At 33.0% G+C, this 15,553-nt stretch overlaps 1 pseudogene; it reads right to left on the minus strand.

The window, feature by feature from the left end:
- The window catches only part of LOC118930075 (N6-adenosine-methyltransferase non-catalytic subunit-like), a 181,148-nt pseudogene that overhangs the window by 15,817 nt on the left and 149,778 nt on the right, over nt 1-15,553 (minus strand).

A 15,553-nucleotide genomic window follows, 5' to 3' on the forward strand; every position in this document is an offset into this window, starting at 1 on the left:
TGAAAAGTACCAAAAGCTCATATCTGATCAAATTATGGCAATTTAGGCCATGTAGGAATACCTTCTCCAGCACAGTGGAGGTTGATCTAACATACTGAATATTTTAAAGTTCATTTGGATGTATTACTGTAATGCTCAATGCCATTTGTAAGTCTAAGAAAAGGACCTTTCCACCATAATTAAACAATAAACAGACATTTGGAAAAGCCTGAGAGAAAATAAAGAAAACAAAAGAGCAAAGGTAATACCTTTGTTCTCTGGAAGACAGCCTTTGGATCTAAAGTCTTAGTCTTCCCCCCTTAGTCTTGTTTTTATTGGTTTTAATCCAACCAATATCTTCACATCTTCTGTAATCCCACTTTGGTAAAACCTAAAAATGAAGGAAAAAAAGAAATCCTTAGCTAAAAGAAGTAAACATTAACCAGCCAGCATTTAAAAGCTTTCTAAAGGTTTGAGACACTAAATTCCAAGGTGTCATGGTAATTTTGTTTTAGTGAAGAAGTGGAAAAAAAGAAATGTTAGTCTTTATACAGTCATTAAGTGAAATACAGATACCTTTTGGATATTAATATAATATATAGAGTTAAATATCAAAACACAGAAAGGATTACATAATATTCTAATTCTGTAATAGTACCTTCCACTGTCCTCAATAGAAAATGAGTTTTCAAATCAGTCCCTTTTTCATAAAATAATTCAAAAGATAATTTGATTCTTGCCACCTCAATTTCCTATACTCTCACAAAACTAAAAACTTTTGAGAATGAATGTTCCACTTACCAACTTCAAAAGAGTCTTGTTATCTTTATGTATTTAATATTAACAACCTCAAAAAAAATCAGACTTAAAATGGTTATATATGTCTCTTTATTGTATAAAGCTTTGTTTTTATCTTTAGGTAATCTAGAATGCTCAGAATAGCATTTTGAAGGCCTACCATTTGTAGGTGCTGGCTACATGCTGGAAAAAAAAAACATGAAAAAAATACCCTACTTACCCCAACTGACCTAAGAGCAAAGAAGGGAGAAATAAATAAATTGTGCAGTACAATAATGTTGGTAATATGATCAAGTACATAGAAAAATAGAGCATGAAACGCAGGCAATATTGTGGAATGCTCTCAAAGTGTGAAGTGAGCTACACACCAAAATGAGACTTAGATTTTTATTTTAAAATCTTGAAAATCAAGATCAGTATCTGTTCCTGTTGCCAAATATTTGTTTTGTACTTGATGTTCATGTTCCTATTGCCAAATATTTGTTTTGTACTTGATGTTCATTAGACATCACAAGGGCTTAAACCCTACATGCCCTAATCAATCTACCAAAAGCTCATGAGTATTCTCACGTTGAATTATTCTTATAATCATTTCTGGCTAAAATCTGCTTTCACCAGTATGATAAACTGTTGTATAAATAAATAAAATAAAACCTCCTGATCAACTTTCAACCTAAATTGTGGGTGGGAAGAAAGCCCAAAGACACACATTAGAGGTAATAAAGGTAAATAACAACATACCTATAAAAACATACAGTATGTTTCTATTTTCTTAGCTTTTGGAAAGCATCTAAGGGAGGCAGCAGCAAAAAAAAGAAGTTAATAAATGAAAGTAACAATGATTTTACTCAACAGTTTCAGATTTACTATACATACAAAGAATACAAAGTAACTGTAGAATTTCAAGATTTGAGCACAAATTTATCTCAATATAATCCTACTTGAATTCTTTACCTGTCAAACGGACACTTTCTAAAATTACCAGGATTAAATGAGATCATTTGCTGCATAGCAAGCAGCATGTCCTAAGAATGGAAAGTATCACCCAGTAACAAGTGAGGAAACCGAAACCCAGTAGAGTTAAGTATCTCTTCACCAAAACTTTCACTGTTGGACAGCAAACTGAGACAAGAAGTGAAGACTTCTAATACCTAGCCACAATGCTCCCATTATTTTTGGATAAGAAAGTATGTTATTTTATTTCCCCTTAGAAATCTAAAGATTCCAATCAAAAAGAGCAAAGTTCTAAAATACAGTAAGTGTAAGGTACTTAAATTAAATTGAAGTGTTACAACTTTCTCACTTTCTTTCATTCAAACTGTTATGTTCCAGATGCTGTTATTTTTCCAATTTGATTTGGCTTCTATTTGGAATTCAGATGTTAATGTTATTCAGAAAAATACTACTCATGAGTAGTAAGTGACATGAAGCAACTGGTTTTTGAGCTTTAATTTGGTTTCAAATCTCTAAACTGTTTTCTTCCTGCCCTTGTACTACATAACATTTTGAATTACTCATCCCGAGTACTGGTGAACAAGGGGTGCTGCCTTTTGCATATTCTTTCCTGGACATTTTTTTCACCTGAATATTTTAGTATTATTTAAGAAACAAAGGACATATTAATAACATTTATCTTCAAACTTCTTATGCACCATACTGTGTTACTTATTTTTCTTACGAGTTTAAAAATCCACTTTAGAAAACATCATCTTACCACTCTTCCAAGTCCAGTCCCTCCCCAGAATCACACCAGAGAAAAATAAATAATCGAGGTGCTGCAATCTCATCAATTTCTAGCTTCATAATCTGTAAGAAACCAAAACAATATTGCACAAAAGCATTTGTTTCCCATTCATCCTAAATCTAAAAGAACAACCAGAGATTTATCAGGACTTTTTGTAGATGTGTTCTGTAAATGTACTAATTTTCATTAGGAAATATAATGGAAAATAAGTTTTATCCTTAAAACTTGTTCTACTATTGTTTTCATATTCTGTTTTAAGACAATATACATGTGCATACAGACACGTATGTACAGGGAAAGAAATTATAGGAAACCTTATTTATAGAATTATGAAATTTTATAAGATGTAGCTTGAGAGAAACCCTTTAGCCATTTAGAGAAAATGAAACTCAAATAAGAGAGATTAAATTATGCCAAAGTTAGGGGCAAAATTAAAATGAAAGAAAACAACTAGGGAGGACTTGATTTCCAGTATCTACAAAACAACACATTTTATTATAAAATAAAATTTCAGACTACCTTAACTCTGAAATGCCAAAAAAATATAGTCTGTAATTTTGTTTGCCTTTTATGTGTTGAGTGTGTCACATTCAAAAAAAGCTCTTGAATAATTAAATATCTAAATTTTGGGAATACCATATACTCATATAAATGAATGTAAAAGCAAATTTTATATGGTATTCTTTTACTTTCAGCTGTCTATCACAGTTAAGTTTCAGAGGCCACAGTTCAGCCAAGTATTTTCAAGTTTCATTTACTAAGATAATCTTAACATCTACCTGACTAAGAAATCCTTTTGAGTTATAACTAGATCATCTTTAACTGAATCTAGGTAGAAACATTATTTGGCAGTAATGATGGAAATATTACAATATATGTAAACCTATTTTATACTTCTGACTCTTTAAGTCTAGAATCTCTCCTTATCTAATATTCTCATAGCAATATGAATAAATATGCAATACACACACGTATTTTTAAATACATTTATGTGATAGAGATAAAGATAGACGATGACCCACATTTAGTGAAGAACATTAAACAAGGTACTCTCCTTTGACTGCAGTTTTAAATGCTAAGTGTTGCTATTTTAAGTAAGTACTTATATTCTTAACCAAAACACACTGACCACTACTGGGTCTCTAATGTGAAAAAGAATACTTGTGAAATCCAAACACTTTTCTTACTTACATTTTATTTATTATATTAACTATTGGTACTTTCTTTAGGATAGTATCACATAAAGATTAAGAGCTTAGGGCTATGGGGCCAGACAAAACTTAAATATGCCAGCCAGAGCTGTTTAGTGAAATTAAACTGAAATCAAGAATATACATATATAATGAAATTCCTGTATTTGAACTCTTAGTTTGTTACATATAATTGAAGATCTTGTGGTTCACTGACCAAACCTCAGAGACTGGCTGGAGAAAATAAGGTTCAACCTAACTACTAATCAAAGACATAATGTGATTTATTTTTTCAGTTTGCTTTTCTTTTGACTAAACTGACCAAGATTGCTTTTATGTTATTAATCAATTTTGATGAGATCTGGTGAAATGGATATGTCTTACACACTACTGAGGGAACAAATTCATACAACCTATTTGGAAAATATATCAGCATTATCAACAGCATTGCGTATTTAACATTAAGTTCTGGGAAGACTATATATTGTGTACTTTTCTAAATTTCAACCGTAAGCACAGATCACATCATCAGAGAGGAAAAACTTTTTTAAGTGGTAAGAGCCATAAACAATGTAAATAAAAGTACCAGATGTATTGAAACCTGTAGGAAAGCTTTAAGGAAGAAAAACTGAAGGTTCACCTTGAAGAATAAATATTGTTAACAATAGTAGGACAGGGGAGGTTTCAAAGCAGTTTTCCAAGACACTCCCATCTTTGCTTTCCCTACTTCTCTTCTGTGCTCAACACTCCTGATTACTCTCTCCCTGAAACTTCCTATTCCCTTGGCTTCTAGGACATTCATACCCTCTTAGTTCTCTTCATTCATATCTTCCCATTCTTTTCACATCTTTCACATGTGCCTCTGAAATGTGAAAGTTTTTTGAGGCTTTACTGTCAATCCACATTTTATCTTGAGACACTATCTCAGGACAAATTCCTCTATTCTCATAGGTTTAATATGCTAATCGATATTTTAAGACCAGATCTATCTGTCCAATAAGTTTCACATTCCTATTACAGTCTCCACTTGCATGTCTCACATACACCTCAAAATCAACGTGTTCGATATTATCTAATCCTTCTCATCCTGCTTCTTAAATCTACTCTTCTCAATTGGTGATAACCCACTTATCCCAAGACTCAAATCTTTGAGTCATCCTTAATTTGTACCCTCACTCAATCACTAGATCTCACCGAAAGTACTTACTGAACATTACTAAATAATCCCCTCCCTTCTATTCTTACTACCATCACCCCAACTCAGGATCCCTTCATCTCGTAGGTAGGCTACTGCAAGTCTTCTATCCGCTGTCCCTTCTCCAGACCTCTTTTCCTCTAGTCCATCCTCCACACACTAATCTGACCATTTCACTACTGATTAAAGCCCTTCAAAGACTCCTTAATGTCTTTAGGATAAGACTCCAAGCTTCTAACAAGACATCTCATGACAGTTCCAATCTGTGTTCTAAGAATATCAATGAGCATAGGACACCCTCTTCCACCCCACCCCAAATCAGATTATTTTTGCCTTCAACACTTATGCTCTTACTGTTCCTTATGCTTTGAGTGCCTGTCCCAACCCTTCTTTATCTGAACAACCTCGACTAATTCATTCATATTGTTCATGTGTCACCACTTCCTCTTTGCTCACGTGCCCCATCTTCCAAGGCTTAGTCAGCTTTTCTTCAGACCATCTTATGCAGTCCTCCTATTGAACTAAGAAAATGACAAAATACGCTCCTTAAGGCTAAGTACTAAGTCTTCTTATTCAGCTTTACATTTTTAGTACCTAGCACAGTACCTAGTACAGTGACTCAATAAATATTTATTTTTGTTACTAATCAGTAAAAACAGATGACTTTATGTAACTGAAGTTATCAGTTTGCTTAATTTTGTTTGGGAAAACACAACTTTATCACAATTACATAATACTGAAATTATGTATCATTTTTATCCATTATCTTCTAACTTCCTTGAAGAGTAGAAACCATGTTTCATATATATATATTTATACATTGATCTGTACTAACACTAACTAAATACAAAAAAGTTATTAATTGTTCCTTCTGTTTTTACTCTTTTCTACCTATATATCTAAGGTCTCTTAGCCTGGAATTATGAGTCTTCTACAGACTATTTACACACTATCTGCTCAACTTTTGCCTCAAAAAGAAAAATCAGACCAAAGATATTATATCTGTTAATGTACCTTGGACCTTTAGCCACAATATATACTATAAATCTATTATCTTTGATTCCTAAAAAGGCAGGGATGATATATATAATCTTCCTTTCTGATCAAATATATATTTATTTGAAAAATAAATAATTCATTATGATGAAGAAAAACTCATCATACATCATCCCAAGTCCAGCATTTCTCATTAGCATGATACCAGTCTCTATGTAATATTCTTCTAAAGGTGGCTCCAGAAGAATCACATCAAATTTGGGTGTCAGTTCTCTGATGTCAAGGGCTTCTATATCTGCTTCTAAGTACCTATTTGATCAAAGCATGAAGAGAGATTTTTAAATACCTTACAGATGGTAATGAAAGAACTTTCTTAAAAATTACAAAGTAATCATAAGCTAATTACTGAATATAATCTTTTTATAGGAAGGCATCTTTCTTTAGTATAGACAATAAACCATTTACCGATATTCTATTCCAGGACATGGACATGAGCACACTACAAACTAAAATAATATTCTCCCATTTACTTCCGTACTATAATCATGTTTTTTTCATTGAAACGCCATACTCAGATGTTAAGTCTTTGAGCCACTTTCCACCATCATCTCAATTTTTTAAGGAACATCACATTACTTTCTTCTTAACTGTTTAGTGGGGTTAGGAAATCTATTTGTAGGTTTTAAATTCCTCCAACTCAAAAAATAGTTTGAATTTTTTTCTTTTATTAGTTTACTAGTAAAATTGTTTATGTTAATATTCTTTTCTGGCTACTTAATATCAATTACTACTAGCCTTTACTGAAAGGTTACTTCCATATGAGTAAGAATATTTATAAATAGGATGAATAGAGCCTGATAACATTTTTCCCACATACTCAGACTTTCTTGTGATTCTTCTAATCACTAACAGTATATATTTTGGCAAACAGTTAAATGTACAAAATATTCAAACAAGCTAAATGTGAAATAGATTCACTAATTTCAAAGATCTAATTCACATTTTTAAGGAAAACATTACTCTGTTTAGGGGAAGAGAATTCTGCTTGAATTTTCATATTCCAACATGTTAAGAGTAGTGTCCTTGGATGCTGAGTTATGATTAATTTTTATTTGCTCATTTTCCTTCATCTAAGTTTTCTAAACTTTCTCCAAAAAATAAATTATGTTTGAGAAGAAGTTATCTAAAAACATTTTAAGAAGCTCAACAATACAATAAACATGAATGATTTCCTAAGAAAAGAATATTTCAAGGCACTATAAGCAAATTATCTAGAAAACTGAAAAAATTAAATGAGAATCTACTACTGTGTACTCAGCACTGAAGTTTCAAACAAATATATTTTACTGTATGAAGAAATAAGAGTGTTTAACTTTATAATGGGGCTGAAATTTTTTCAAACAGACAGGTTACAGGATTAAAGAGATTGATATTTTAAGCCTGAATTGGGAATAAAAGTAATTGGAAAAAAAAACAAAACACTTACATAGGAGGAGTGTTAGATTTAGCTATTAATTCGTCTTTCAGCCTGATGAGCTCCCTCAGTTTAGGGTATTCTTCAAATCTGTCAGCCAGACCTAAGTGAAAAACAGAAATTATAATTTCAATATAACTGAAGCTCCTATCAGTGAATTCAAAGATTATAAGCCCTCTCAGGAAAACAAAGCATTACACTTACAACCACTTTATTCTCACGTCTTTTTTAAAAAAGTTAATTTTGAGTGTTTTTAAACATTTCATACATACATTTCATACCCAATGACCCTTACCCTGCATGCATGCAAAAACCCAGATGTTCTAAAGTCCAATTCAATAAACCACTTAATTTTGCATATTTATTAAGTTAAATAATCAGCTCATTGCATCAAGTTCACCCATTCTGTTCTCAGGAAAAGAAAAAACAGTTGCCTTTCTATCATACTGTTTTCTTTCTTTAGATAAATAAAATTGTTCTCCTGAAGAATCTAGTGATTGCTGATACTTTTATTTAGCTTCTTAGTTATCTAAAGCAAGAGGAAATGAGTATTTCCTTTTTTTATGAATTAGGTATAGAAAGAGACAAAGAATAGTTAAGAGGCCAGAGAAATATTGCTGATGATTTTAAATTAATTGGCTATGCCTTATAGACACAATCCCAGAACAAATTTAGTTAAGAAATAATGAGTCCCTAATAGATTAGTTCTGACCTCACTCACTCTGATAACTTATCTATATTGCACTATTAATTCCAAGACAAGTTGCTTTCTCTAAGAAAATTTCCTATATTAATATTTATAGTGATAAAGATCTCACACCTCCACATTACTATATAAACCAAGCCTACATATTTTATTTTTTTATTACACTTAGGACCGTGAAAAACATCTACAAATCCAACAAAGTTTACTTAAAACCAGTAGACTCATGGTTCCCATGTTCTCAAAAATATTTTGATCTTTAAGACTCAGGGGAAATTTTAGGTAAAACAGCAAAATGCCTGTTTAACCAACTTCAGGGATAAGTAGGTCTGAATATTAAAGAGTACTAAAAGTTCTTATTTGGTATTTTCCCCCATATGAAACACAGCCATAACAATGTAAATTACATAAACATCTTTTTTTTTTTTTGTATTTCTTTATCTGATTTATTTAACTTAGCACAATGATCCCAAGGCTCATCTATGTTGTCGCAAATGACAGGATTTCCTTCTTTCTCATGGCTGAATAATATTTCATTGCATATACTTTCTTTATACATTCGTTGTTGACAGACACTTAGGTTGTTTCCATATCTTGGCTGTTGTGAATAATGCCACAGTGAAGACAGGAGTGCAGATATCTCTTCAAAATATTGATTACATTTCCTTTTCCTTTGGCTACAAACCCAGAAGTAGGATTGCTGTATCATATGGTAGTTTGCTATTGAACTTTTGAGGAAACTGCCATGATGTTTTCCATAGAGGCTGAATTAATTTTTATTCCCACCAACAGTGTATGATTGTTCCCTTTTCTTCACATCCTTGCCAACACCTATTTCTCTCTCTTCTTTTCTTTTGATGATAGCCATTCTGACTATGTGAGGTGATATCTCACTGTAATTTTGGTTTGCATTTCCCTGTGGATTAGTGGTGTTGAGCACCTTTTCACATACTTGTTGGCCATGGATGTGTCTTCTTGGGAAAAATGTTTATTCAGCTCCTCTGCCCGTTTTCTTCACTGGATTGTCTCCATTTTTACTATAGAGTTTTGTATGTTCCTTATATATTTTCGATGTTAACCGCTTACCTGGTATATGATTTGCAAATGTTTTCTCCCATTGCCTTTCATTTTGTTGATTATTTCCTTTGCTGTACAGAAGCTTTTTAATTTGATGGAGTCCCACTTTTTTCTTTTTGCAAATTATGGGCTTACTTTAAGTATTCCAGTGGAAATTGGTCTTCTGAAAAAGAATTTTTATTTTTATCTTTTTATTAAAGGATTATTGATATACACTCTTATGAAGGTTTCACATGAAAAAACAATGTGGTTACTACATTTACCCATATTAAGTCCCCACCCATACCCCAGTGCAGTCACTGTCCATCAGTGTAGTAAGATGCCACAGATTCACTATTTTCCTTCTTTGTGTTACACTGGTTTTCCCGTGATCCCTCACACCATGTGTACTAAACATAAAACCCCTCAAACCTTTTCCCTCCCTCACCTCCCACACCCCACTCCTTTGGTAACCACTAGTCCCTTCTTGGACTCTCTTGACTCTGCTGCTATTTTGTTCCTTCAGTTTTGCTTTGTTGTTATACTCCACAAATGAGGGAAATTATTTGGCACTTGTCTTTCTCCACCTGGCTTATTTCACTAAGCATAATATCCTCCAGCTCCATCCATGTTGTTGCAAATTGTAGGATTTGTTTCTTTCTTATGGCTGAATAGTATACCATTGTGTATATGTACCACCTCTTCTTTATCCATTCATCTACTGAGGGACACTTAGGTTGCTTCCATATCTTGGCTATTGTAAAGATTGCTGCAATAAACATTGGGGTGCATATGTCTTTGTGAACCTGAGAAGTTGCATTCTTTGGGTAAATTCCAATGAGTGGGATTCCAAGGTCAAATGGTATTTCTATTTTTATATTTTTTAAAGGAACCTCCATATTGCTTTCTACAATGGTTGAACTAGCTTACATTCCCACCAGCAGTGTACGAGGATTCCCCTTTCTCTGCATTCTCACCAGCATTTGTTGTTCTTAGTCTTTTTGATGCTGGCCATCCTTACTGGTGTGAGGTGATATCTCATTGTGGTATTCATTTGCATTTCCCTGATGATTAGTGATGTGGAGCATCTTTTCAAGTGTCTGTTGGTCATCTGAATTTCTTCTTTGGAGAATTGTCTCTTCATATCCTCTGCCCATTTTTTAATCGGGTTATTTGCTTTTTGGGAGTTGAGGCGTGTGAGTTCTTTATATAGTTTGGATGTTAACCGCTTGTTGAATATGTCATGTACAAATATATTCTCCCATACTTTAGGATACCTTTTTGTTCTGTTAATGGTGTCCTTTGCTGTACAGAAACTTTTTAGTTTCATGTACTACGATGTGTTCATTTTTGCTTTTGTTTCCCTTGCTCAAGGAGATGTGTTCAGAAAGAAATTGCTCATGCTTATATTCAGGAGATTTTTGCCTATGTTGTCTTCTAAGAGTTTTATGGTTTCATGACTTACATTCAGGTCTTTGATCCATTTCAAGTTTACTTTTGTGTATGGGGTTAAACAATAATCCAGTTTCATTCTCCTGCATGTAGCTGCCCAGTTTTGCCAACACCTGCTATTGAAGAGGCTGTCATTTCCCTACTGTATGTCCATGGCTCCTTTATCATATATTAATTGACCATATATAACTGGATTTATATCAGGGCTGTCTAGTCTGTTCCATTGGTCTATGGGTCTGTTCTTGTGCCAGTACCAAATTGTCTTCATTACTGTGGCTTTGTAGTAGATAGAGCTTGAAGTTGGAGAGCATAATCCTCCCAGCTTTATTCTTCCTTCTCAGGAAGGATATTGCTGTGGCTATTCGGGGTCTTTTGTGGTTCCATATGAATTTAAGAATGATTTTCTCTAGGGCGTTGAAGAATTCTCTTGGTGTTTTCATAGGAATTGCATTGAATCTGTAGATTGCTTTGGGCAGGATGGCCATTTTGACAATATTAATTCTTCCTATCAATGAGCATGGGATGTGTTTCCAATTATTGGTATCTTCTTTAGTTTCTCTCATGTGTGTCTTGTAGTTTTCAGAGCATAGGTCTTTCACTTCCTTGGTTAGGTTTACTCCTAGGTATTTTATTCTTTTTGATGAAACTGTGAATGGAAATGTTTTTTCAGATTTCTCTCTTTTTTAGTTCATTGTTAGTGTATAGGAATGCCACAGATTTCTCTGTATTAATTTTCTATCCTGCAACTTTGCTGAATTCAGATACTAGATCAAGTAGTTTTCGAGTGGATTCTTTAGGGTTTTTTATGTACAATATCATGTCATCTGCAAACAGGGACAGTTTAACTTCTTCCTTGCCTATGTAGATGCCTTTTATTTCTTTGTGTTGTCTGATTGTCGTGGCTAGGACCTCCAGTACTATGTTGAACAGAAGTGGGGAGAGTGGGCATCCATGTCTTCTTCCTGATCTTAAAGGAAAAGCCTTTAGCTTCTCCCTGTTAAGTATAATGTTGGGTGTGGGTTTGTTATATATGGCCATTATTATGTTGAGGTACTTGCCCTCTATACCCATTTTGTTGAGAGTTTTTACCATGAATGGATGTTGAATTTTGTCAAATGCTTTTTCAGCATCTATGGAGACGATCATGTGGTTTTTGTACATAAACATCTTAATTTAAAAACCAAAAGTACAAATATTAATAACTTTGATATCAAAAAGTTAAGGGAAAGATTTTATTTATAGTGCCTCAATGAGTGGTTATATGTCAAATTTCAAATAAAACAAGTTTGAAGAATTCATTATAGTCAGGTTTCAATTACAGTGAGTCAGCTCTCAAGCATCTACAAAATAGAATATTCAACTTTTTCTCAATCCATAATTGTTTCCCCAGTACATTTTCTTTGCCTTAGAGAAGTAAGTGTCTTAAAAGCAGAAAATTTCATATCAAAATACGATTATAAAATTCAGTAACTTTTTTTGAAAGCCAGCTTTATTCGAGTATAACTGATATACAAAAAACTGACATATTTAATGTATATAAATTGATGAGTTTGGACATATGCATACTCCTGTGGAAAAATCACCATTCAGGGTAATAGACATACCATCACCTCTAGTTTCCTTGTGCTTCTCTACTATGTATGGTAACAACACATAAAATGAGATATATACCCTCTTAAATTTTTTAAGTACTGCAGACTATAGTCCACAGTATTGCTGACTATAGGCACTATGCTATACAGATCTCTAGAAACAATTTATCTTGCATAACTGAAACTTTGTACCAATTGGACAATAACTCCCTATTTTCTCCTCCCTTCAGCCCACGGTAACAACTTCTTTTCTCTGCTTGTATGAATTTAACTATTTTAGGTACCTCATGAGAATGTATGTATTCATATTACATATACTATTTTAGGTGCCTCTATTAGTGCATGCATATTTGTCCTCTAACTGGCTTATTTCACTTAGCATTATCATAACTTTTAATGCTACATCTAAATTTTACTCAGGAAAACATTAAGATCAAATTCTACTTTAAGAGTAATGTCACTAACAAGCAACAAGAAGAAATAAACTGGATTATGTCAAAGCTCAAGTTTAGTGTTGCCAATGATACCATCAAGAAAGTGAAAAGACAACACACAGAATGGAAGAAAATATTTACCAATCATATACCTGATGAGACTTGAACTGAGAATAGATTAAAAAACCTCTTACAATGTAATAATAAAAAGACAAATAACCAATTAAAAGATAAGCAAAGGGTTTGGACATCTCTCCAAAACAGGTATTCACATGGCTAATAAGCTTATGAAGGATGTTTAATACCATTAGTCACTAGGGAAATACAAATCAAAACTACAGTGAAAGAATGCTTCATACCCACTAGGATGGCTATAATCAAAAAGACAGATAATAATGAGTCAAGGATGAGAAGGAACTGGGATCCTCATACATTGTCGGTAGGAATGTAAAATGGCAGAGCTGCTTTGAAAAACAGTTTTGCAGTTCCTCAAAAAGTTAAACACAGAATCATGTGACCCAGCAATTCCACTCCTAGGTATATATTCAAGAAAAATGAAAGCATATGTCCACACAAAAACTTTACATGAATATTCACAGAAGCATTGTTTGGAACAGCCAAAAAGTGGAAACAATCCAAATGAATGAATAAACAAAATGTGGTATGTATACACAAAGGAAATGAAGTACTGACACCTACTACAACATCCGTGACCCTTGAAAACATTATACTAAGTCAAAGAAGCCAGTCATAAAAATATCACATATTTTATGACTCCATTTATGTGAAATGTCTAGGAAAAATGGTAGAGACAGGAAATCAGTCAATGGTTACAGAAGGCAAGGGGTGGAAGCTGAAGTGGAAGGAATGGTAATTAACTGCTAATGAGTACTGGGTTTCTTCAGGGGGGATGAAAATGTTCTACAATTAGTGTGGTAATGGTTGCACAAACCTGTGGCTATACTAAAAAAAAGTTGAACTCTACCCTTTCGATTGGTTAATTGTACAGTACATACATTATCTTAAAAAAGCTATTTTTAGACAGGCAGGGATGTCTTTGTTGGTTTTATTAGTAGACTGGACACAGCTGAGGAAAGACTTTGTGAACCCGAGGAAATCTCAATTGAGAACTCAAGCACTGAAAAGCAATGAGCAAAAACTGTATAAAAAATTTTTTTAAAAGCCAGACTATTCAGGGACTGTGAGACAACTACAAAAGATGTAACATATGTAAAGGAAGTACCAGGAGAACAAAGAGAGTAACAGAAGAAATATTTGAAACAATAATGCCTGAGAATTTCCCCAAATTAATGTCAGACACCAAACCGCAGATTTGGGAAACTCAGAGAACACCAAAGAAGATGATGCCAAAAAAAACACTACACCTAGGCATATCATTTTCAAACCACAAAAATCAAAGATAAAGAAAAAATCCAGAAAGAAACCAGAGGAAAAGAACATTATACCTATAAAGGAAAAAAGAATTATATACCCAATTTCTTAGAAACGCAAAAGCAAGAAGAGAGTGGAATGAAATATTTAAAGAAAAAAACCACAACACTTCTGTACTGTACAAAGTTATCCTTCAAAAGTGAAAGAGAAACAAAGACTTTCTTAAAGAAAAATTGAGGCAATTTGTTGACAATACACCTGACTTGAAAGACTGTTAAAAGAAATTCTCTAGAGAGAATGAAACTAACATAGGTCAGAAAGTCAGATCTACATAAAGAAAGGAAGAACAGCAAAGAAGGAATACGTAAAGGTAAAGTAGAAATACAGGGACAGTCACAGAAACAAACTGGAGAAGGAAGGGAAGAAAGGAAGGAAAAGGGTAACCTTGCTTGAGGGTAAAGGAGGATGTACTAGAACTATTGAGAGTGAAAAGGGGAAGCTAAGCCCCCAAAAATAACTTTGATAGAAATAATCCACAAAAATGAATAAATACTATGTACATAATACAGAGTTAGCAACAGCATATTCCCAACAAATCAGATACCTACATCTCTGATAAAATTCTGAGATCTATGCCCAGGGTCTACAAAATGTTGGCAGTAATTATTATGGGGATTTAAACTCTGTGTTCCCTAAAAAAGAAGTCAAAATTAAATTAATAGCATTCACTCTGATGGCAGGTACACTAACTCTTTACTTTCTTATTATGAGGTCATACAAAATAAATGTTGATTGATAGATTTCAAAAGTTAGTAATATTTGAAAACACCACAACTAAAATGATAGTATTACTCTTTAGTAGCTAGACATTAGTGCAGTATTGTCTCATCCTAAATAGCCAAGTATCTGAAGAAGAGTTCACAAATAATTTTAAATTATCTGTATCTTCTAATAATGATCCCTCAATAACTGAAAAAATCTTGAAAACAAGTATTTAAAATGTTTTTAGGCACACAGCTGAAATGTGAAGTTTTAAGATTTGAAAATTATTTACCTTTAGAAAAGTTCTAAAATCTTTGTAAATCTCTTCTTCAAATTCTCTTCTTGTTGCATTTCTAGTTCATCCTTCAAAAAGGAAGATTAAGTCGACATTTTACATATATGTATAGGAGGAATCTTTTATGTATTTTGTTATCTTGATTTTTTAAGTCTCCTTGTAAATATTTTATTTGCCTAAGACATAATTTTTTCAAATTACCATTAAAGTCAAACACTGAAGTCTTTGCTTTCTCATCATTTGATCTCTTATATCTAAAATAAAAATTTCCATTTCATTCTCATCAATAATGCCTATAACTACTAATTTTGTTGACTGAGATGTTGACAATTATCTCATATATAGAGTACCATAAATATTTGAATTTAGCATAAATCATAAAAGCTATGACCACCAAGGGGAAAATTTTACTTCTGTCAGATCAAATCATGAAACTGTTAATCTTTATAGGTCAAAAATGTTAAAGTATCAGGAACTGTACATGGTTTGAC

Source organism: Manis pentadactyla, chromosome 5 (genome assembly GCF_030020395.1).
Source record: "Manis pentadactyla isolate mManPen7 chromosome 5, mManPen7.hap1, whole genome shotgun sequence".
NCBI classification, from domain to species: domain Eukaryota; kingdom Metazoa; phylum Chordata; class Mammalia; order Pholidota; family Manidae; genus Manis; species Manis pentadactyla.